Source organism: Pseudophryne corroboree, chromosome 5 (genome assembly GCF_028390025.1).
Source record: "Pseudophryne corroboree isolate aPseCor3 chromosome 5, aPseCor3.hap2, whole genome shotgun sequence".
NCBI lineage: Eukaryota > Metazoa > Chordata > Amphibia > Anura > Myobatrachidae > Pseudophryne > Pseudophryne corroboree.
Window position 1 is genome coordinate 650,776,351 of NC_086448.1, and position 26,392 is coordinate 650,802,742.

General features: G+C 45.4%; 1 protein-coding gene across 2 annotated transcripts in view; it reads right to left on the reverse strand.

Annotated features, from left to right (window-relative positions):
- CCDC178 (coiled-coil domain containing 178) overlaps positions 1–26,392 on the reverse strand; it is a 754,227-nt gene that overhangs the window by 63,210 nt on the left and 664,625 nt on the right. The window lies entirely within an intron of this gene.

Below are 26,392 nucleotides of genomic sequence, written 5' to 3' on the forward strand. Positions count from 1 at the left end.
GGAGAACAATAACAGGATAGAAAATTCCACACAGAACTCCCTATTAATCTACCTCGCTATGAACATGTGATACCAGGACGTGCACCTGAACGACAGTCATACTAACTGAATCACAGCAATGCGATGCTAGTTACACTGAATAGCATATTAAATCCTATGTTTACGTTATGTATATTCTTCCAAGCCACTGAAGTTGTAGAAATGGAACACAACTGTCAGCAATACTGTGATCAGAATCTACTGCAATAAAGAAAAACACAAAAATATTCTTCCTTTTTTTTTTTTTTACTATTGGAAAGTTATATGTTTACAATGGCACTTACAGGCAAAACACTTTCAGAAATGAAATCAGATTTGTGTGAACTCTGACCTGTTTATGTCATACAGCACTCTGTCAAACCTCCCAATCAACCCATTTTCAGTTGGACAGTTCCGATATAAGGAGATCATACAGCAGGTGCTTGCAACAATAAAATCATCTGAGAATGCCCACTGATAATGTGATCATGTTCACTGAGATGTGCCCATGCCCGCTTAGGTGCAATCGCGGTCCAAAGTGCCGTGGACACATTATTCACAATTTCCTGAAAATAGGGGGTATGTTTTATTTTTCCAGCAATTTGTTTGATATTTATATACCAACCAGATGTGTAATCATATGGTTTGTACCAGCTAGCAGAATGCGTCTTTGATTATTTACTAACCAGAGATGAGCACATGATTACAGGTCAACCAGAAAAGGCATATGGGTCTGATCAGAGTTGTACGCAATTCTGCTACATCTGCAGTTGCTTTGTGTGCTAGAAAATAAATGCGGATGTCCACCTTTATTAAGATTTGACTGCATCTATGTGTATACAGACATCTACTAGTACTCCAAATGTCAGGAGTCTATCGGCAAATGGAGAGCAGAAGAGCGTCACAGCTCAGAGACCTGAAATTGTTGAGCATAAAACTAAGAGGTTGATGTATCAAGCAATGAAAAGATTGGAGTAGTGGACCAGTGGAGAAGTTGCCTATAGCAACCAATCAGCTTTGAGGAAGCATTTACCAAGAACACTTTATACAATGATAGGTATATACTGATTGGTTTCTATGGGTAACTTCTCCACTAGTCCACTTATCCATTCTTTTCATTGGTATATATATATATATATATATATATATATATATATATATATAATTTATCTATTTATAGGGCGCCACAAGTGGTCCACAGCGACATACAGAGGTCAACACAATAAGACAGTACAGGTTTAAACAGTCCAGCACAGAAAACAGTACAATACACTAAACAAGTAACAAATAGCACTACAACTCTCAATACAGCCACTGATGCAAGGGGTGCAATGGAAATACTCAGCATAATCTGACACCTGTACCTAGTAGTGTAGGTACAGATAACTAGTCTTGGTTGTCTGAAGAAACCAAAGCAACAAAGGAGTGGAGTCAGGGGGCAGAGAGTCTAAGCAGGAGATATAGAGTGTAGCTGGTATGTAAGAGTAGTAGGTAATGAGAACAGGAGGAAGGAGGGCCCTGCTCATGGAGCTTACAGTCTAAAGGGAAAAGGTGATACTAATGCAAGACACAATGAGTGAGCCAGTGGGGGGGGGGGGGGGGATAGAAACAGGAGTGGAAGAATTAGAGGGTGCAAGAAGGTGAAGTAGACTACGTGGTATTATGGTTGGGCTGTATTGTTCCAATGGTGGGGGGCAGCATGTGAGAAATCTTGGATTCTGAGTGACAAGTAGTTACCAGAGGTGATGAAGGGTAGGGGGAATTGGCTGACCAGAGAGGGTAAAAGGGAGTGTGCATAGAGATGAGGTTGGAGATGTAGGAGGCAATGGAGTAGGTCTTGTACGTGATGGTGCAGAGCTTGAAGAGGATATTGTAGCTGAAGGGGAACCAGTGAAGGGCTCGGCAAGGAGGGGTGGCAGATGTGGAGTGGTGGGAAGATACATTTAGCTGCAGCAATGAGTACAGATTGGAGAGGAGCAAGATGGATGCAGTGGAGTCCGGTAAGGAAAAGGTTGCAGTAGTCAAGGTGAGAGCTGATCAGTGACTGAACAATGGTTTTGGTGGCTTCCACGGAGAGGAAAGGTCTGCATGCGAAGTTGAGGAGCCTGAAATTCACATTGAAGAGCTTGAATGTGGAGGCAAAGTCAAGAATGACTCCCAGGCAGCGGAGTTGGGGAATAGAGGAGATAGTTGTGTTGTGAAGTGTAATGTAAGAAGGGAGGTGGAGGGAATTCTGACACAAAGAAAGATAGTGTACACCCAAATAGCCAAAAAATAATTTTCTCCACCTGATTTGGCAGGTTTTTTGTCTAATTGAGATGATGGTGGTGGTGTTGACAGTGATAAAGAGGTTGGGAGGGGAGGAAACTCTAAATGAAGAGAAAACAAGGAGTTCAGTTTTGGCCATGCTGAGTTTGAGAAAGCACTCGGACATACAGGAGGAGATAGCAGAGAGGCAACTGGGCACCCAAGAAAGGAAAGGGAGAGATCAGGAGAGGAAGCCCCCATGGAGAGGGGCTTAAGGAATGACTCTAATAACAATACATCAGTTCAGCTTTCATAGATACTAGCCATGGTGGTGTCCTGTACCTACAGTGCTAGGGAAAGATTGAGGCCATTGAATTCTAATGAGTGTCAATCAGTTGCTGGAGTCACTCTTGGTTAATTCTAAAAACGTTCTACTGTACTGTATACTGGTTGGCTCATTGCGAAACCAGAATTGTGACCCTCTTATACAGTGAACTCTGATTTGCTGTAGCAGATCAGCACAAGACAGAAATTGGCATTGTAAAGCATTAGAAGGATAGCTGGGGGACATGATCTGGTAGGGGGAAGCACTTACCAAAAGGTAAAAAGACAGGGCCAGTGGTACAGGGAGTCTGTAGCAATGGATCTACAAATCAGTATTGGCATCTGATATGAATCTGCATGTTAGGTTCAGCCCCAGATATGACTGTGCACATTAAATTCGTCCCCAGAAATGGCTTGATGTATTTTTTTTATTCTCGATCTGACATACTGTAGCTCTGCATTCTGTACTTCAGGCATGGTTTGGCACATTACATTAGGTACCAGACACGGTTTAGTGCTGTACATTTGGTGCCAGGATATGGTTTGGCTTTGTACAGGATATGGTATGGCATACTGTGTTATACCCCTAGCTTTAGGTGCTGACCCCTAGCTTTAGGAAATATTTGTCAAAAACTATCCATATGCTAAGGAGGAGGGGGGGGGGGAGTATTTAACCACCTACAGAGGGCAGGTGACTAGTTGCCCACTGCAAGCAATCAGAATTCTGGCTATTATTCTATAGAATGTACTAGATAGATGATACTGTAGCTAGAGACTGAGCACAACTTCACAATTTTCATTCCTAAGCCTCTCCGAAACCTGCCCTACTAGCTCTTTCCAAAACTGAACTTGTATCTAGTACAATAAATACTGCAAGTTGCCTTTAATGTGCATTTTATTGTAGTGTAGCAAGTATAATAAGTCATTTACTGCATTTTAGCATGTAATATTAACGCCCTGTAATAATTACAATGTACCTTATTTTTTGCAATTGGGTTTAGGGTCCGGTAAATATTATTTCCCTATCTTACAAATTTTTAACCCAATTTGTGTATTTGACATCAATAGTAAATAAATAAATAATGGTAATTTTGTCAATTAATACATTAGCCTTAAAGCCTACAATAGTAAAAAAAAAACATAATGTACAATGATTGCAATGTGCATTTAATATTTATTATTCCTCTAAGATAATTAACTGTTTGGATCACATTGCTGCTTTACATTTAGCAGTCTAATTGTGTATTTGTTACCCAGCACAACATAACAAGTAATGCTATGTCATCATCATGCACTTCCATTGCCACGTCTGATATGCAAATTAATGCATTCAAGGAATCCATGGTGCTGTTACAGCACAATCTCAATGGTCTGGAACTCTTCTGGCCAATCAAAATGCAGAGTTCTTCAAGCTTGATAGTCAATTAAGGCTGTATGTTTGTCAAGGAAGTTGCAGAGACCATAATCTTAGCAATTCACTACACTTTCATAAACTGTACTTTTCTCCATGCTTTGGCAGTTTCTGCTAGGATCACTATATAAACTGTAGCTATATACATTTGGGTATTATTATTATTATTATTATTATTATTACCATAATACTGTTATATATGACACCTTTTTATGTAACATGATTTTTGGACAATCTTTTAGCATTATAGCTATATTTACCAGTTTTATTTCACCTACACTTTGTGACTAACTTCAGAGCCAAACACATCAGCATGTTGAGGCAGTTAATGAGACTGCTGCAAAAAAAAACCTGATTGGAATGAAGTGATGCATCTATTATTTAAACAGCAAATGATATTGAAAGATAAGATGTGACAAACATTACAATAAAACAAATGTAATACATCAGTACCATACAGGATGCACAGAATAAAATGAATATCGCAGAGCTTATATACAGATGACAGTATGGTTTTTGGAACCAGTCCTATGCTCTTCTCTACAGCATGCTTATGACTCACTAAATAAACGTAATACCAAAGCAGCGCCTCCTTCCTTTAAGTAGCATATGGAACACTCAAGTGCCTTTAGGAAACATTTAAAGATATACAGTATGGCAGCCAAAGGTCGTATGCTATCTAGGTATCAAAATTCCCACAGAAGGTGAATATAATGTAATGTTGTCTCCTGCTTCTCCTTATTAAACTTGTGAAACTCAGGTTAACTGCGAGGTCTTGTGGCTGGGTCATAATGCAGCTGTAAAATCAATTGGAAAACATTGGCCAAGATACCGTGCTTATAACCAAACCAGATGTCGGCGGTCAGAATACCGAAACAGCATCCCGAGACGCAGGATCGCGGCACCTACTAGGTAAGTATCCTAACCCTAAACCCCAACCCCCTAACCTTCCCTACCTGCAGCCTAACCCTCCATAGTATTGCCTAAACCTAACCCCCCTACCCCGTACCCTAAACCTAAGCCTCCCGCCCCGCAGCCTAAATGTACCATAGGAATAGGTACGATAGGAATGTACCAGGTACTGTTTGTTAGAGCAATTGAAAGACTGGTAACAGTTTTTCCCATGTGTAGTTTTTCCCATGAATTAGTTTTTAAGGATTTCTATAGAAAAGAAACCTATTAATAATGCTACTCTAAGGGCCACTATAGAGAGTTGTTGAGCGCAATGACTGAAGGACTAGCTTCAGTCTAATTTTTGTCTGAATTAACTTGAAGTTCAATAATGAATGTAACCAAGTTATTACCAAAACACAAATATTATCAGGATAGTAACCTAATGTTCTAAATATATCCATGCAAGACACTGGCAGAAAACTACAGCAAAACTGAAGCCTACTAGCACACCCCACTGCTACTTCTCTTATGATCTATACTTATGTCTCAGAAACCATGAGGAAGGCATATACTCTATTTTTGGTACATAATATCTTCCTAGGAACATGATAAACTGCCAGTACAATCACTGGGAAGCAGAACTACAAATGGTGCAATCTATATTTAGCAATTGTTATTGCATGTTTAGTACATCCCCCCACTCTTGTTATCTGGCATGAATAAATGCATAGAGAAGTGATCATGCAGGGACTCATCCTCACACCAATCTTCTATGTAGATAGATCATCACTTTACAGGCTAGCCAGCCTCACTGGATGAGAGTCCCCATGGTCTATCCAATACAGTATGTTCATTTTAACTATATCTGTTACTTGCTGTGTAAATGAGCGTTGTATAAGTATGTATAATCTAATTTAAATCTACAGTATATAAATTTTGGACAAATAATAATCTGTGCCCCTTTAATATAATAATAATAAGAATTTACTTACCGATAATTCTATTTCTCGGAGTCCGTAGTGGATGCTGGGGTTCCTGAAAGGACCATGGGGAATAGCGGCTCCGCAGGAGACAGGGCACAAAAAGTAAAGCTTTAGGATCAGGTGGTGTGCACTGGCTCCTCCCCCTATGACCCTCCTCCAAGCCTCAGTTAGGATACTGTGCCCGGACGAGCGTACACAATAAGGAAGGATTTATGAATCCCGGGTAAGACTCATACCAGCCACACCAATCACACTGTACAACCTGTGATCTGAACCCAGTTAACAGTATGATAACAGCGGAGCCTCTGAAAAGATGGCTCACAACAAATAATAACCCGATTTTTGTAACTATGTACAAGTAATGCAGATAATCCGCACTTGGGATTGGCGCCCAGCATCCACTACGGACTCCGAGAAATAGAATTATCGGTAAGTAAATTCTTATTTTCTCTATCGTCCTAGTGGATGCTGGGGTTCCTGAAAGGACCATGGGGATTATACCAAAGCTCCCAAACGGGCGGGAGAGTGCGGATGACTCTGTAGCACCGAATGAGAGAACTCCAGGTCCTCCTTAGCCAGGGTATCAAATTTGTAGGATTTTACAAACGTGTTTGCCCCTGACTAAATAGCCGCTCGGCAAAGTTGTAAAGCCGAGACCCCTCGGGCAGCCGCCCAAGATGAGCCCACCTTCCTTGTGGAATGGGCATTTACATATTTTGGCTGTGGCAGGCCTGCCACAGAATGTGCAAGCTGAATTGTATTACACATCCAACTAGCAAAAGTCTGCTTAGAAGCAAGAGCACCCAGTTTGTTGGGTGCATACAGGATAACAGCAAGTCAGTTTTCCTGACTCCAGCCGTCCTGGAACCTATATTTTCAGGGCCCTGACCACATCTAGCAACTTGGAGTCCTCCAAGTCCCTAGTAGGCGCAAGACACCACAATAAGCTGGTTCAGGTGAAACACTGACACCACCTTAGGGAGAGAACTGGGGACGAGTCCGCAGCTCTGCCCTGTCCGAATGGACAAACAGATATGGGCTTTTTTGATAAAAAAAAACCACCAATTTGACACTCGCCTGGTCCAGGCCAGGTCCAAGAGCATGTTCACTTTTCATGTGAGATGCTTCAAATCCACAGATTTGACTGGTTTTAAACCAATGTGTTTTGAGGAATCCCAGAACTACGTTGAGATCCCACAGTGCCACTGGAGGCACAAAAGGGGGTTGTATATGCAATACTCCCTTGACAAACTTCTGGACTTCAGGAACTGAAGCCAATTCTTTCTGGAAGAAAAATCGACGGGGCCGAAATTTGAACCTTAATGGACCCCAATTTGAGGCCCATAGACACTCCTGTTTGCAGGAAATGCAGGAATCGACCGAGTTGAAATTTCTTCGTGGGGCCTTCCTGGCCTCACACCACGCAACATATTTTCGCCACATGTGGTGATAATGTTGTGCGGTCACCTCCTTTCTGGCTTTGACCAGGGTAGGAATGACCTCTTCCTGAATGCCTTTTCCCTTAGGATCCGGCGTTCCACCGCCATGCCGTCAAACGCAGCTGCGGTAAGTCTTGGAACAGACATGGTACTTGCTGAAATAAGTCCCTTCTTAGCGGCAGAGGCCATAAGTCCTCTGTGAGCATCTCTTGAAGTTCCGGGTACCAAGTCCTTCTTGGCCAATCCGGAGCCATGAGTATAGTTCTTACTCCTCTACGTCTTATAATTCTCAGTACCTTAGGTATGAAAAGCAGAGGATGGAACACATACACCGACTGGTACACCCACGGTGTTACCAGAACGTCCACAGCTATTGCCTGAGGGTCTCTTAACCTGGCGCAATACCTGTCCCGTTTTTCGTTCAGACGGGACGCCATCATGTTCACCTTTGGTAATTCCCAACGGTTTACAATCATGTGGAAAACTTCCCCATGAAGTTCCCACTCTGCCGGGTGGAGGTCGTGCCTACTGAGGAAGTCTGCTTCCCAGTTTCCATTCCCGGAATGAAACACTGCTGACAGTGCTATCACATGATTTTCCGCCCAGCGAAAAGTCCTTGCAGTTTTTGCCACTGCCCTCCTGCTTCTTGTGCCGCCCTGTCTATTTACGTGGGCGACTGCCGTAATGTTTTATCCCACTGGATCAATACCGGCTGACCTTGAAGCAGAGGTCTTGCTAAGCTTAGAGCATTATAAATTTACCCTTAGCTATATTTATGTGGAGAAAAGTCTCCAGACTTGATCACACTCCCTGGAAATTTTTTCCTTGTGTGACTGCTCCCCAGCCTCTCGGGCTGGCCTCCGTGGTCACCAACATCCAAAACTGAATGCCGAATCTGCGGCCCTCTAGAAGATGAGCACTCTGTAACCACCACAGGAGAGACACCCTTGTCCTTGGATATAGGGTTATCCGCTGATGCATCTGAAGATGCGATCCGGACCATTTGTCCAGCAGATCCCACTGAAAAGTTCTTGCATGAAATCTGCCGACTGGAATTGCTTCGAAGGAAGTCACCATTTTTTTACCATGGCCCTTGTGCAATGATGCACTGATTTTAGGAGGTTCCTGACTAGCTCGGATAACTCCCTGGCTTTCTCTTCCGGGAGAAACACCTTTTTCTGGACTGTGTCCAGAATCATCCCTAAGCACAGGAGACTTGTTGTCGGGATCAGCTGCGATTTTGGAATATTTAGAATCCACCCCTGCTGTTGTAACAGTATCCGAGATAGTGCTACTCCGACCTCCAACTGTTCCCTGGACTTTGCCCTTATCAGGAGATCGTCCAAGTAAGGGATAATTAAGACGCCTTTTCTTCGAAGAAGAACCATCATTTCGGCCATTACCTTGGTAAAGACCCGGGGTGCCGTGGACAATCCAAACGGCAGCGTCTGAAACTGATAGTGACAGTTCTGTACCACGAACCTGAGGTACCCTTAGTGATAAGGGCAAATTTGGGACATGGAGGTAAGCATCCCTGATGTCTCGGGACACCATATAGTCCCCTTCTTCCCGGTTCGTTATCACTGCTCTGAGTGACTCCATCTTGATTTGAACCTTTGTAAGTGTTCAAATTTTTTTAGATTTAGAATAGGTCTCACCTAGCCTTCTGGCTTCAGTACCACAATATAGTGTGGAATAATACCCCTTTTCTTGTTGTAGGAGGGGTAATTTAATTATCACCTGCTGGAAATACAGCTCGTGAATTGTTTCCCATACTGCCTCCTTGTCGGAGGGAGACCTTGGTAAAGCAGACTTCAGGAGCCTGCGCAGGGGAAACGTCTCGACATTCCAATCTGTACCCCTGGGATACTACTTGTAGGATCCAGGGGTCCTGTACGGTCTCAGCGTCATGCTGAGAACTTGTCAGAAGCGGTGGAACGCTTCTGTTCCTGGGAATGGGCTGCCTGCTGCAGTCTTCTTCCCTTTCCTCTATCCCTGGGCAGATATGACTCTTATAGGGACGAAAGGACTGAAGCTGAAAAGACGGTGTCTTTTTCTGCAGAGATGTGACTTAGGGTAAAAACGGTGGATTTTCCAGCAGTTGCCGTGGCCACCAGGTCCGATGGACCGACCCCAAATAACTCCTCTTCCTTTATACGGCAATACACCTTTGTGCCGTTTGGAATCTGCATCACCTGACCACTGTCGTGTCCATAAACATCTTCTGGCAGATATGGACATCGCACTTACTCTTGATGCCAGAGTGCAAATATCCCTCTGTGCATCTCGCATATATAGAAATGCATCCTTTAAATGCTCTATAGTCAATAAAATACTGTCCCTGTCAAGGGTATCAATATTTTTAGTCAGGGAATCCGACCAAGCCACCCCAGCTCTGCACATCCAGGCTGAGGCGATCGCTGGTCGCAGTATAACACCAGTATGTGTGTATATACTTTTTATGATATTTTCCAACCTCCTGTCAGCTGGCTCCTTGAGGACGGCCCTATCTATAGACGGTACCGCCACTTGTTCTGATAAGCGTGTGAGCGCCTTATCCACCCTAAGGGGTGTTTCCCAATGCGCCCTAACTTCTGGCGGGAAAGGGTATACCGCCCATATTTTCTATCGGGGGGAACCCACGCATCATCACACACTTCATTTAATTTATCTGATTCAGGAAAAACTACGGTAGTTTTTTCACATCCCACATAATACCCTCTTTTGTGGTACTTGTAGTATCAGAAATATGTAACACCTCCTTCATTGCCCTTAACGTGTGGCCCTAATAAGGAATACGTTTGTTTATTCACCGTCGACACTGGATTCAGTGTCCCTGTCTGTGTCTGTGTCGACCGACTAAAGTAAACGGGCGTTTTAAAACCCCTGACGGTGTTTTTGAGACGTCTGGACCGGTACTAATTGTTTGCCGGCCGTCTCATGTCGTCAACCGACCTTGGCGCGTGTTGACATTATCACGTAATTCCCTAAATAAGCCATCCATTCCGGTGTCGACTCCCTAGAGAGTGACATCACCATTACAGGCAATTGCTCCGCCTCCTCATCAACATCGTCCTCATACATGTCGACACACACGTACCGACACACAGCACACACACAGGGAATGCTCTGATAGAGGACAGGACCTACTAGCCCTTTGGAGAGACAGAGGGAGAGTTTGCCAGCACACACCAAAAACGCTATAATTATATAGGGACAACCTTATATAAGTGTTTTCCCTTATAGCATCTTTTTTTATATATTTCTAACGCCAAATTAGTGCCCCCCCTCTCTGTTTTAACCCTGTTTCTGTAGTGCAGTGCAGGGGAGAGCCTGGGAGCCTTCCCTCCAGCCTTTCTGTGAGGGAAAATGGCGCTGTGTGCTGAGGAGATAGGCCCCGCCCCTTTTTCGGCGGCCTCATCTCCCGCTCTTAACGGATTCTGGCAGGGGTTAAATATCTCCATATAGCCCCCGGAGGCTATATGTGAGGTATTTTTAGCCAAAAATAGGTTTTCATTGCCTCCCAGGGCGCCCCCCTCCCAGCGCCCTGCACCCTCAGTGACTGCCGTGTGAAGTGTGCTGAGAGGAAATGGCGCACAGCTGCAGTGCTGTGCGCTACCTTAAGAAGACTGAGGAGTCTTCATGCCGCCGATTCTGGACCTTCTTCTTGTTTCAGCATCTGCAAGGGGGCCGGCGGCGAGGCTCCGGTGACCATCCAGGCTGTACCTGTGATCGTCCCTCTGGAGCTAATGTCCAGTAGCCAAAGAAGCCAATCCATCCTGCACGCAGGTGAGTTCACTTCTTCTCCCCTAAGTCCCTCGTTGCAGTGATCCTGTTGCCAGCAGGACTCACTGTAAAATAAAAAACCTAAGCTAAACTTTTCTAAGCTGCTCTTTAGGAGAGCCACCTAGATTGCACCCTTCTCGGCCGGGCACAAAAATCTAACTGAGGCTTGGAGGAGGGTCATAGGGGGAGGAGCCAGTGCACACCACCTGATCCTAAAGCTTTACTTTTTGTGCCCTGTCTCCTGCGGAGCCGCTATTCCCCATGGTCCTTTCAGGAAGCCCAGCATCCACTAGGACGATAGAGAAAATAATTATTATTATTATAATTTCCCCCTTATTTTCTATAATGTAGTGATCCCAATCTCGCTATCCCTGTTCTCTTGAACCGCTACAGTTATCTTGCTTACCTAAGGGAATCACACATTTACATGGTCATTTCAGTCTTCTCACTCTCTACTCCTCTCATTTGTCGCTTAGCTTTTTATTACTTCTTCTTGCTCCACCTGTCAGCTCTGATGGTGTTGCTCAGTTGAGATGTGTAGGGATGGTGCCTGTCAGTCAGTCACTGACGATATTGGCTGGCAGCGGTATGTGGAGCTTACAGGGTGATTCAGACCTGATCATAGATGTGCTAAATTTAACACATCTACGATCAGTTTCTCTGACATGTAGGGAGACACCCAAGCACAGGGCTAGTCCGCCCCGCATGTCAGGCCCTGCCCCCCTGCCCGCACGGGTGCAAAAGCATCACACGGTTTTGCACCCACCAAGTAGCTCCCTACCTAGCTGCGCTGGCAGGTGGTTACACGCCATGTTCTGGGTCACAGTGGCTGCGTGTAATGTCACGCAGCCACCGCGGAAAGCCCCCGCAATGGTCCGGACATGCCTGCGTTGTCCGGACCGCACCCCACCAACGGCGTTCAAACGCCATTGACACACCCCTTTCAGCCCCGCGACCGCCTCTGCCTGATTGACAATCAGGCAGAGGCGATCGCACCAGTTACATGCTTTTATCAAAAGCCTTCAGAGTGCGATCGCTGCCGTTGCAACAATCATCTCTGAATCCCCACCTAGGGCTTGTCAGCTCACACATGTGCAGTGGAACTGAAAGCCCAGGTCTGCGCATGCATTATTGGCCAATAATCAGAGCCGGCCCTAACCAATATGATGCCTTAGACAAGATTTTTGTTGGTGCCCTCTTGTACAGACGCTAGTCCCGCTTCTGGCCCTGTACCCCTTTCCCAGCACTATAACCCCTCACCCATAGCAGTCCTCATTTTGGTGCTCCTAACCCCTATATTTTACATAGGAACAGTGTGCACATTCAGTGCGCAGCCCAAAACGGTGCGTGTTCTTGCTGGGAAGGGGCATGGCCACACAATAATACCCCCAGTTGAAATTACGCTACACAGTACTGCAACTTTATTCACATTATATCATGCAGTAGTGTCCCTTATTCACATTACACCACACCATATTGCTCTTTATTCACATTAGACCATACAGTAGTGCCATTTCTATACCAAGTACTGTAGTACACCTGATACACATGATGCCGCACATTAGTAATGCATTTCGTATGCAGATAGAGCCGCAGTCACACCGTATATAAGCATGCGGCACATCAAGTTAATCAGCAGAAGCTGCTTGTGCCCCATGGCATTCCAAATGCCCTAGGCATTTGCCTAGTTTGCCTATGCCTAAGGCCGGCTCTGCCAATAATGACATGTAATTTTGGAAGTTTTATTTAAATAGTGTGGTACAGGTATACAAGAATGTTGTATTGATGGGAAAGGTGTTTGTTTTTAGCCTTGCAGATGCCCAGATGCGAGTCTGACTCAGGACTTTCCGCCAGACTCGGAAACCGGAATGAGGCAAAATGTCATCATCCCGCTATCGGAATCTCGTGGGTTTTGGAATCCATATAAATAGCCGTGCGTCACCGCCATTTTCACTCCAGACTTGGAGAGTGAGGGAGACAGACCTCTGTCTCTCTCTGTGGGTGGTGGCGTCGGGTGGAGTTAGTATGTGCTCTGTAGGGGTGCCGCTGCAGCCACTGTGGTGTAGCTGTGCTGTGTTATGGGTGGTGTCCTTGATGTCACTGGTGTTTCATGTGCTGCAGCCGGACCTGGGCATTGCTATCCTGGCTGTCACTGTGTTGTACAGGGTGCAGGGGAACTGTCCTCCTGTATGCTGGAAAATATAGGGGTGCTGCTGTTCACATAACATTACACTGACCCTGTATGTTATAAAAATGCAGGGTTGCAGTTGTTAAAAATTAAAATCACACTGCTGTATGCTGTAAAATATAGGGGTGTTGCTGTTCAAATAACATTACACTGGTCCTGTATATTGTAAAAATTCAGGGGTGCAGTTATTACAAATTAAAAGCACTCTGCTGTATGCTGTAAAATATAGGGGTGCTGCTGTCCCTGTATGTTGTAAAAATGCAGAGGTGCAGTTGTTAAAAGCACACTGCTGTATGCTGTAAAATATAGGGGTGTTGCTGTTCACATAACATTACACTGGTCCTGTATGTTGTAAAGATTCAGGGGTGCAGTTGTTAAAAATTAAAAGCACACTGATGTATGCTGTAAAATATAGGTGCACTGCTGGCCATGTATGTTGTAAAAAATCAGAGGTTCAGTTGTTAAAAATTGAAAGCACATTGCTCTTGTATGCTGTAAAATATAGGGGTGTTGATCAAATAACATTACACTGTTGTAAAAATTCAGGGGTGCAGTAAAAATCAATGTACACTGGCCCTGTCTTGTATGCTGTAATAATTCTAGGGTGCAGTGAAGATCAATGTACACTGGCCCTATCTTGTATGCTGTAAAATTACAGGGGTTTTGTGAAAATACAGGGGTGCTGGCACTGTCTGCGGTTGCGATGTCTAGGCCTGACCTTCACAACACTGTATGGGAAAAGGATTCTCCTACCACCATTTGCACGCCCCTGCAAGTGCTGGGAGGAGAACCGCCAGTCCAGTTGCTGATATTGAGATTGAGGATGTCACTGTAGAAGTACACCAAGATGAGGAGGATATGGGTGTAGCTGGCGCTGCGGAGGAAGTTGACGATAAGGATTCTGATAGTGATGTGGTTTGCTTGAATAAGGCACCAGTGGAGACAGTTGTTGGCCATGGGATGAAAAAATAAGAATTTACTCACCGGTAATTCTATTTCTCGTAGTCCGTAGTGGATGCTGGGACTCCGTAAAGACCATGGAGAATAGCGGCTCCGCAGGAGACTGGGCACAACTAAAAGAAAGCTTTAGACTACTGGTGTGCACTGGCTCCTCCCACTATGACCCTCCTCCAGACTTCAGGACTAGTTAGGATACTGTGCCCGGAAGAGCTGACACAATAAGGAAGGATTTTGAATCCTGGGTAAGACTCATACCAGCCACACCAATCACACCGTATAACTCGTGATACAATACCCAGTTAACAGTATGATAACAACTGAGCCTCTCAACAGATGGCTCAACAATAACCCTTTAGTTAAACAATAACTATATACAAGTATTGCAGACAATCCGCACTTGGGATGGGCGCCCAGCATCCACTTTGGACTACGAGAAATAGAATTACCGGTGAGTAAATTCTTATTTTCTCTGACGTCCTAAGTGGATGCTGGGACTCCGTAAGGACCATGGGGATTATACCAAAGCTCCCAAACGGGCGGGAGAGTGCGGATGACTCTGCAGCACCGAATGAGCAAACGCAAGGTCCTCCTCAGCCAGGGTATCAAACTTGTAGAATTTAGCAAATGTGTTTGAACCCGACCAAGTAGCAGCTCGGCAAAGTTGTAAAGCCGAGACCCCTCGGGCAGCCGCCCAAGAAGAGCCCACCTTCCTCGTGGAATGGGCTTTCACTGATTTAGGATGCGGCAGTCCCGCCGCAGAATGTGCAAGCTGAATCGTACTACAGATCCAGCGAACAATAGTCTGCTTTGAAGCAGGTGCACCCAACTTGTTGGGCGCATACAGGATAAATAGCGAGTCAGTCTTTCTGACTCCAGCTGTCCTGGAAACATAAATTTTCAGGGCCCTGACTACATCCAACGACTTGGAAGCCTCCAAGTCTTTAATAGCCGCAGGCACCACGATAGGTTGGTTCAGATGAAAGGCTGATACCACCTTAGGGAGAAATTGGGGACGAGTCCTCAATTCTGCCCTATCCATATGGAAAATCAGATAAGGGCTTTTACATGACAAAGCCGCCAATTCTGATACACGCCTGGCCGAAGCCAAGGACAACAACATGACCACTTTCCACGTGAGATATTTCAATTCCACGGTTTTAAGTGGCTCAAACCAATGCGACTTTAGGAAATCCAACACCACGTTGAGATCCCAAGGTGCCACTGGAGGCACAAAAGGGGGCTGAATATGCAGCACTCCCTTAACAAAAGTTTGAACTTCAGGTAGTGAAGCCAGTTCTCTCTGGAAGAAAATCGATAGAGCCGAAATTTGGACCTTAATGGAACCCAATTTTAGGCCCATAGTCACCCCTGACTGTAGGAAGTGCAGGAAACGGCCCAGCTGAAATTCTTCCGTTGGGGCCTTCCTGGCCTCACACCACGCAACATATTTTCGCCATATGCGGTGATAATGGTTTGCGGTTACTTCTTTCCTAGCTTTAATCAGCGTAGGAATGACTTCCTCCGGAATGCCCTTTTCCTTCAGGATCTGGTGTTCAACCGCCATGCCGTCAAACGCAGCCGCGGTAAGTCTTGGAACAGACAGGGCCCCTGCTGCAGCAGGTCCTGTCTGAGCGGCAGAGGCCATGGGTCCTCTGAGATCATTTCCTGAAGTTCCGGGTACCAAGCTCTTCTTGGCCAATCCGGAACAATGAGTATAGTTCTTACTCCTCTTCTCCTTATTATCCTCAGTACCTTTGGTATGAGAGGAAGAGGAAGGAATACATAAACCGACCGGTACACCCACGGTGTCACTAGAGCGTCCACAGCTATCGCCTGCGGGTCTCTTGACCTGGCGCAATATTTTTCTAGCTTTTTGTTTAGGCGGGACGCCATCATGTCCACCTGTGGCCTTTCCCAATGGTTTACAATCAGTTGGAAGACTTCTGGATGAAGTCCCCACTCTCCCGGGTGGAGGTCGTGCCTGCTGAGGAAGTCTGCTTCCCAGTTGTCCACTCCCGGAATGAACACTGCTGCCAGTGCTAACACGTGATTGTCCGCCCATCGGAGAATCCTTGTGGCTTCTGCCATCGCCGTCCTGCTTCTCGTGCCGCCCTGTCGGTTTACATGGGCGACCGCCGTGATGTTGTCTGACTGGATCAGTACCGGCTGGTTTTGAAGCAGGGGTTTTGCCTGACTTAGGGCATTGTAAATGGCCCTCAGTTCCAGAATATTTATGTGTAGGGAAGTCTCCTGACTTGACCATAGTCCTTGGAAGTTTCTTCCCTGTGTGACTGCCCCCCAGCCTCGAAGGCTGGCATCCGTGGTCACCAGGACCCAGTCCTGTATGCCGAATCTGCGGCCCTCTTGAAGATGAGCACTCTGCAGCCACCACAGCAGAGACACCCTGGTCCTTGGAGACAGGGTTATCAGCCGATGCATCTGAAGATGCGATCCGGACCACTTGTCCAACAGGTCCCACTGAAAGGTTCTTGCATGGAACCTGCCGAATGGAATTGCTTCGTAGGAAGCTACCATCTTTCCCAGGATCCGCGTGCAGTGATGCACCGACACCTGTTTTGGTTTTAGGAGGCCTCTGACTAGAGATGACAGCTCCTTGGCCTTCTCCTCCAGGAGAAACACTTTTTTCTGTTCTGTGTCCAGAACCATCCCCAGGAACAGTAGACGTGTCGTAGGGACCAGCTGTGACTTTGGAATATTTAGAATCCAGCCGTGCTGTTGTAGCACCTCCCGAGATAGTGCTACCCCGACCAACAACTGCTCCCTGGACCTCGCCTTTATCAGGAGATCGTCCAAGTACGGGATAATTAAAACTCCCTTCTTTCGAAGGAGGATCATCATTTCGGCCATTACCTTGGTAAAGACCCTCGGAGCCGTGGATAGACCGAACGGCAACGTCTGGAATTGGTAATGACAATCCTGTACCACAAATCTGAGGTACTCCTGGTGAGGATGGTAAATGGGGACATGCAGGTAAGCATCCTTGATGTCCAGTGATACCATGTAATCCCCCTCGTCCAGGCTTGCAATAACCGCCCTGAGCGATTCCATCTTGAACTTGAATTTTTTTATATATGTGTTCAAGGATTTCAAATTTAAAATGGGTCTCACCGAACCATCCGGTTTCGGTACCACAAACATTGTGGAATAGTAACCCCGTCCTTGTTGAAGTAGGGGCACCTTTACTATCACCTGTTGTGAATACAGCTTGTGAATTGCCTGTAACACTGCCTCCCTGCCTGAGGGAGTTGTTGGTAAGGCAGATTTGAGGAAACGGCGGGGGGGGGAGACGTCTCGAATTCCAGCTTGTACCCCTGAGATACTACTTGAAAGATCCAGGGATCCACCCGTGAGCGAGCCCACTGATCGCTGAAATTTTTGAGACGGGCCCCCACCGTACCTGGCTCCGCCTGTGGAGCCCCAGCGTCATGCTGTGGACTTAGAGGAAGCGGGGGAGGACTTTTGCTCCTGGGAACTGGCTGTATGCTGCAGCTTTTTTCCTCTACCTCTGCCTCTGGGCAGAAAGGACGCGCCCCTAACCCGCTTGCCCTTATTGGGCCGAAAGGACTGTACCTGATAATACGGTGTTTTCTTTGGCTGTGAGGGAACATGGGGTAAAAATGTAGACTTCCCAGCTGTTGCTGTGGAAACGAGGTCCGAGAGACCATCCCCGAACAACTCCTCACCCTTATAAGGCAAAACTTCCATGTGCCTTTTAGAATCTGCATCTCCTGTCCACTGCCGAGTCCATAACCCTCTCCTGGCAGAAATGGACATTGCACTTATTTTAGATGCCAGCCGGCAAATATCCCTCTGTGCATCCCTCATGCATAAGAGTGCGTCTTTAATATGCTCTACGGTTAGCAATATAGTGTCCCTGTCTAGGGTATCAATATTTTCCGACAGGGAATCTGACCACGCAGCTGCAGCACTGCACATCCATGCTGAAGCAATAGCTGGTCTCAGTATAACACCTGTGTGTGTATATATAGACTTCAGGATAGCCTCCTGCTTTCTATCAGCAGATTCCTTCAGGGCGGCCGTATCCGGAGACGGTAGTGCCACCTTCTTTGACAAGCGTGTGAGCGCTTTATCCACCCTAGGGGATGTTTTCCAACGTGACCTATCCTCTGGCGGGAAAGGGTACGCCATTAGTAACCTCTTAGAAATTACCAGTTTCTTATCAGGGGAAGCCCACGCTTCTTCACACACTTCATTTAATTCCTCAGATGGAGGAAAAACAACTGGTAGTTTTTTCTCTCCAAACATAGGGGGTCATTCCGAGTTGTTCGCTCGGTAAAAATCTTCGCATCGCAGCGATTTTCCGCTTAATGCGCATGCGCAATGTCCGCACTGCGACTGCGCCAAGTAAATTTGCTATGCACTTAGGAATTTTACTCACGGCTTTTTCTTCGTTCTGGCGATCGTAATGTGATTGACAGGAAATGGGTGTTACTGGGCGGAAACAGGCCGTTTTATGGGCGTGTGGGAAAAAACGCTACCGTTTCCGGAAAAAACGCAGGAGTGGCCGGAGAAACGGGGGAGTGTCTGGACGAACGCTGGGTGTGTTTGTGACGTCAAACCAGGAACGACAAGCACTGAACTGATCGCAGAAGCCGAGTAAGTCTGGAGCTACTCAGAAACTGCTACGAGGTGTGTAATCGCAATATTGCGAATACATCGTTCGCAATTTTAAGATGCTAAGATTCAATCCCAGTAGGCGGCGGCTTAGCATGAGCAAATCTGCTAAAATCCGCTTGCGAGCGAACAACTCGGAATGACCCCCATAATACCCTTTTTTGTGGTACCCGGGGTAACATCAGAAATATGCAACACATTTTTCATTGCCTCAATCATATAACGTGTGGCCCTATTGGAAGATACATTAGTCTCATCGTCGTCGACACTGGAGTCAGTATCCGTGTCGACATCTGTGTCTGCCATCTGAGGTAGCGGGCGTTTTAGAGCCCCTGATGGCTTTTGAGACGCCTGGGCAGGCACAGGCTGAGAAGCCGGCTGTCCCACATTTGGTATGTCGTCAAACCTTTTATGCAAGGAGTCGACACTGTCGCATAATTCCTTCCACAGAACCATCCACTCAGGTGTCGACCCCGCAGGGGGTGACATCACATTTATCGGCATCTGTTCCGCCTCCACATAAGCCTCCTCATCAAACATGTCGACACAGCCGTACCGACACACCGCATACACACAGGGAATGCTCTGACAGAGGACAGGACCCCGCAAAGCCCTTTGGGGAGACAGAGAGAGAGTATGCCAGCACACACCAGAGCGCTATATAACACAGGGATCCCACTATAAATGAGTGTTTTTCCCTTATAGCTGCTTATATTATATATACTGCGCCTAAATTTAGTGCCCCCCCCTCTCTTTTTTACCCTTATGTAGCTTGACACTGCAGGGGAGAGCCAGGGAGCGTCCTTCCAGCGGAGCTGTGAGGGAAAAATGGCGCCAGTGTGCTGAGGGAGATGGCCCCGCCCCTTTTCCGGCGGACTTCTCCCGCTTTTTCTGGAATTCTGGCAGGGGTATTTTTACACCTATATAGCCTTCCTGACTATATATGGTGTAGATTTGCCAGCCAAGGTGTCTTATATTGCCCTCAGGGCGCCCCCCCAGCGCCCTGCACCCATCAGTGACCGGAGTGTGAGGTGTGCATGAGGAGCAATGGCGCACAGCTGCAGTGCTGTGCGCTACCTTGTTGAAGACAGAAGTCTTCTGCCGCCGATTTTCAGGAACACTTCTTGCTTCTGGCTCTGTAAGGGGGCCGGCGGCGCGGCTCCGGGACCGAACATCGAGGTCGGGTCCTGTGGTCGATCCCTCTGGAGCTAATGGTGTCCAGTAGCCTAAGAAGCCCAAGCTACCACCAGTTAGGTAGGTTCGCTTATTCTCCCCTTAGTCCCTCGCTGCAGTGAGTCTGTTGCCAGCAGATCTCACTGTCAAATAAAAAAACTAAAATATACTTTCTTTCTAGGAGCTCAGGAGTGTGCATCCAGCTCAGCCGGGCACAAGATTCTAACTGAAGTCTGGAGGAGGGTCATAGTGGGAGGAGCCAGTGCACACCAGTAGTCTAAAGCTTTCTTTTAGTAGTGCCCAGTCTCCTGCGGAGCCGCTATTCCCCATGGTCCTTACGGAGTCCCAGCATCCACTTAGGACGTCAGAGAAAGTCCATTGTCATGCCTGGGCAAAATACCAAAAAAGCCACCTCTTCACTGCGGAATTATTTCTCCACAAATCTGGACAACATGTGTCAAGCCATCTGTTGCCTTTGTCAATTCATAATAAGTAGGGGTAAGGATGTTAACCACCTAGGAACATCCTCTCTTATACATCACCTGCAGCATATTCATCATGTCATTGTCAAGTTCAGAAACTTTGGGTAATAGCATAAGCAGTTCACTGACACCTAAATTATGTGGTTTTGTTTGACTATTATTTCTCTGTGAGGATGAGGATGTAAACACTGAAGGGGGAGAGGATCTGAGGATGAGGACAACATCTTGCCACTGCAGAGCCAGTTTGTGCAAGGAGAGATTAATTGCTTCTTTTTTGGTGGGGGCCCAAACAAGCCAATCATTTCAGCCACAGTCATGTAGCTGAAATGATTGGTTTGTTAAAGTGTGCAATACAATAAAGTGTACAATACTGACCACCTGTTCGAGACCCTCCGGAGGTTTGGTTTCCCTTCAGAATTTATTTTCACATTACATGATCTCTATCATGATCCCCTTACCCAAATCTTCACCAACAAATTCCTTTCCGCCCCATTCCTCACTCAAAGAGGTACTAGGCAGGGCTGCCCACTCTCGCCTCTCTTGTTCGCGATAGCCCTGGAACCCCTGGCTGTTGCCCTTAGACACCTTCACACTTTTACTGGTGTTGAGGTAGGTGATGTGCAAATTAAGTTGAGTCTGTTTGCGGATGACATGCATCTGTTTGTCCGTAACCCTCTGTCTTCCATCCTGGACATATTTGATATCATAACTAAATTTGGATCATTTGCAGGTTATTGAGTGAATGTTGATAAATCTGACATACTCCCTATAGGCCCTCAGGTGGCTTCTGTAGATCTCGCAAATCTCATGCCTCAGCTTAAAATTAATACAAAATCACTAAAGTATCTAGGAATAAATATCCCCCCACACACCTCTCAAATTTATTCATGTAATTATACACCAATCATCCAGAAAATGAAACTTCAACTGGAAAACTGGATGGACCTCCCCCTCTCCATCCTTGGCAGAACTATAGTGGTAAAATCAGTAACCTTCCCAAAATTGTCATACTTGCTCCAGATGTTACCTGTGGTAGTATCTAAATCAGACGCTGTAATTTGCTCTAGAATATTTTCCAAATTTATTTGGAAAAATGGAAGACCACGTATGCCCAAATCTCGCACATACCTGCCTAAACAACAAGGTGGATTGAGTGTCCCTAATGTTCAATTATTTGCCAGAACGGCCCTCTTCCGATATGCTTCGGATTTGGATTTTAAATTAAGACTCTTATGTTAATCTCTCCCTAGAAGAGGCGCTTTTCTCCCCATACTCCCCGGCTGCGCTGTTGCATACCCGCCTGAGAGATGTCCCAAGAGATATCAGAACTAATACCCTATTCAATAACACACACAGGTCTTGGGTATCGGTTCACAAAACTCTTAAGAGTGACCCATACCTTACCCCTTACATCCCTATTTGGGGTAATCCTAATTTCCTACCATCATTGCATAATAAGACGTTCTACAAGTGGTAATTGCAGGGTATTAATGCTATTAAAGATGTTTTTGACCCAGGCGGCCAACTTCTTTCTTTTTCCCAATCACAGGATAAATATTCTGTACCACAGAAGCAATTTTTCATGTTTCTCCAGTTTAGGCACTATGTTGCTGCCCTTAAGGATCCTGTAGGTCCGTCTCCTTCACCTCACGTAATACTGAATGTCCTAGCTCTCTGCCGCTCTCGCCCATTTAAAATTAGATATTTATACACTGATTTAATAACAGCTACTGCTCCCTCTTGGAACTCGCTCTCTTTGGCTTGGAAGAAGAATATCCCTGACTTCCCAGACATCACACATATATTGGATAACACGAAACGGGCTCTCATACATTTGAAGCCAGCTAAATTGCAAGAAATTCATATCAAGACTATTAATAGAATGTATGTGTCTCCTGCACAGAGGAAACATTTTACTACCTCTGAATTAGGATTATGTGTCAAATGTTCCATGTTGAATGCTAATCTTGCTCATAATTTCTGGTCCTGCTGTAAGGTTAGGAAATTTTGGCACAAATTGTGTGCCTATATTAACAAACTGTTTGTATTGACTCTACCGTTAAACGTTCGAGCACTGTTATTTGCAGACTTCTCAGAATGGTCGAGGATCTCTGACATTGATCAGATAATTCCAGCCTTGACGGTCATGATAACTGTGGCAAAGCAGACGATACTCTCCCATTGGATATACCCAACAGCCCCGACAATTCAAGAATGGGAAACTGCTTTGTTAGAAGTTATCTATCATGAACGCCGCATGGCAACTTTGCATGCTATTAATGGTATTAGACTTTTTTTTATAAGAAATGGGGTTTAACTTTAAGTAATATGTCTTTGCCTACACGAGAGCAGCTGCAACGACTTTTTGACCCTATCTTATGGCATGGGCGGCCGTCTCCTCCCAATTAATGGTTCTGCTTCAATACATGTCATTCAGTATTGGAATTTCTTGACCGCTTTTATAATATTTTCAGAGTACTATAATTTCTAGGCTCCTAGCATTGGGTGATACTCTGGCTCCCTATTCCCTCTCCCCCTCTCCCCCCTTCTTATTCCATTCTTCCCTCTTTGCATTCTTTTCCTTTCTTCTTTTCTGGTCTGTCTCTTATTTTCTTTGAAATAATTATAAAAAAAAGATCAGCTATGTTTGCTATGTTGATTTCTGAAAAAGTAATATGCGATGTATTACGATGATTTGCATTTATGTAATCTCCAGATTTATGGTTGTTTTCACATATGTAATTTTGGCTGTTCAATAAACAGAATTAAAAAAAAAAAGAAAAAGTGTACAATACTGTTTATACAACATAAGGGTGGGTGGGAGGGCCCATGGACAATTCCATCTTGCACCTCTTTTTTTCCTTTGCATTATGTGCTCTTTGGGGCCTAGTTTTGCCATCTTGTCTGCCACTGCAGTGCCACTCCTAGATGGGCCAGGTGTTTGTGCCGCCCACTTGTGTCGCTTAGCTTAGTCATCCAGCTACCTTGTTGCACCTCTTTTTTTTCTTTGCATTATGTGCTCTTTGGGGCCTAGTTTTAAAAACTGCCATCCTGTCTGCCACTGCAGTGCCACTTCTAGATGGGCCAGGTGTTTGTGCCGCCCACTTGTGTCGCTTAGCTTAGTCCTCCAGCTACCTCATTGCACCTATTTTTTTCTTTGCATTATGTGCTCTTTGGGGCCTAGTTTTTAAAACTGCCATCTTGTCTACCACTGCGGTGCCACTCCTAGATGGGCCAGGTGTTTGTGCCGCCCACTTGTGTCACTTAGCTTAGTCATCCAGCTACCTCGTTGCACCTCTTGTTTTTCTTTGCATTATGTGCTCTTTGGGGCCTAATTTTTAAAACTGCCATCTTGTCTGCCACTGCAGTGCCACTCCTAGATGGGCCAGATGTTTGTGCCACCCACTTGTGTCACTTAGCTTAGTCATCCAGCGACCTCGGTGCACCTCTTTTTTTTCTTCTTCTTTGCATTATGTACTCTTTGGGACCTAGTTTCTAAAACTGCCATCCTGTCTGACACTGCAGTGCCACTCCTAGATGGGCCAGGTGTTTGTGCTGCCCACTTATGTCGCTTAGCTAAGTCATCCAGCTACCTCTGTGCAACAATATTGTGAGGTGTGAGGTGTTCAGAATAGACTGGAAATTAGTGGAAAAGAATGTTATTGAGGTTAATAATACCGTAGGATCAAAATTACCCCCACATTCTGTGATTTTAGCTGTTTTTATGGTTTTTTCCAAAAATCATCCAGATCCAAAACCAAAACCCGAAAGGGTCAACCAATCCAGATCCAAAACCCGAAACAGTGTCCGCCGCTCATCTTTAGCATAGACACATAATTACTACGCTATTTTACAGTGGCTTAATTATTATTTATTTTATTTATTAACAGTTTCTTATATAGCGCAGCATATTCTGTTGCGCTTTACAATTGGAACAATAGTAAAAGATCAAAACTGGGTAAAAACAGACAGACATAGAGGTAGGAAGGTCCTATTCGCAAGCTTACAATCTATAGTGACATCCCATAATGTATTTATGTAAGTGTAAAATGTGGGTGCTACTGTATGTACAAAACTTTAAAATACATAATACAGACTAAAACATGAATTCTGGCAATGTTGCTACCATAGGGAACCAAATCACAAGAGGAGTGCACTTCAATATATGACTCAATTCTAAAATTGTACGGAAAATTATTTATATCTTCAAAAGTGCAAACTCCAAATTCAGTACTGTACTACAAGTTGTTATCAACAAATCTGCGGTAAAAAGGCTACATTAACTTTCTGTACATAAAGCCTGTTCTTCCAAATACAGTGTAACAATTTACTCCCTTATTGCTCTCCGTTTTAAACAGAAACATAAATAAACATGAGCATTTTCCCCTGCACCTCCTTATCCATATGGCAGCCTGGTTTACATGATGAGAAACCATTCAATGTGACACTGCACACAAATGTGACATTAATTATGGAGGTCAGCAGAAACAGAACAGGGATAAATAACAGGGTGCTGTCTTTAGGCAATTGATACAATGGTTAAAGTAGTCATGCCTGCTAATTTTGAGTGATAGAAACAAGTAAAGTATGAGAAATGGACCCTAGGGCTTATTAAAGTTACTGTCCTAATTTGACAAACACATCAACATTACCATAGAACATATCTATACAGTACATTTAAAAGCCAAACTGCAGAGCATTGCCATGATAAACATAATTGGTGTGCACCGTTAGCATCACTAGGTATGGAATATTAGTTGTATTATGTGTAGTGGATAATGGCGCAACAGAAATAAAGCCTGTTTTCAGATCTGAATATATAGTACAGTGTTTACTATTGCTGCTTTGGAGACTAGGGTTTGATTCCTACCAAGGACCAATCTGTTTTGAGTTTGTATGTTCTCCACATATTTGTGTTGGCATCCTAAGGGTGCTTCAGTATTCTTGTGGGTGACCCCAATTAACTTCGCGGTTAACCGCAGACTGCAAAGTTCCCATCATTGGTTACAATGGAGCGCCGCAACGCTATATTGTAACCAGTGCGCTCCTCTGATTGACAGTGCAGGAGCGCACAGCCAATCAGGAGAGTGCCATGACGTGGCACTCCCTGATTGGCTGGCGGGACCTTCACTGACAGGAGTCACGGGGGGTCCCGCCAGTCGGGGAAATGGGTTCCATGTGCAAACATGGGACCACTTTCAGTGCATGGTTCTGGTTGTTAGTTTTATTATTTTAACAAGTACGTGGATTACAAAGATAAAGAATAGGACCGATCTACACAGGATTGTTTGTAAGTATATTTTTTATTTACAGGTACCCCATGGATTCTACTGGAGAAGAGTACCGAGGTGCTCCGTGTCAACATAGGTAAGTATGTATGTGTGTAAGTGTGCATGTATGTAAATTAAAGTTATACTATCACGGTGTGTGTCTTGTGTATTTTTGGGGGTATTTTTTTTGTAGTAGCACTACAGGTACCAGCGGGCCCGTTATTTTCCCACATGCTGGTACTTGTGGTTCTCCAAGTACCAGCTTGCGGGGAGGCTTGCTGGGACTTGTAGTTCTACAAAAACAATATTCTTTATTTTTACACTATGGCTAACAGCCTCCCATCCACCGCCCACAGATGGGGGAGACAGCCTTGGGCTTCACCCCTGGCCCTTGGGTGGCTGGAGGGGGGGGGGACAGCTTGATTTAAGGGGTCCCCACTCCTCCAGGGTACCCCGGCCAGGGATGACTAGTTGGGGGGTAATGCCACGGCTGCAGGGACCAGTATAAAAGTGTCCCCCGGCTGTGGCATTATCTCTCTGGCTAGTGGAGCCTGGTGCTGG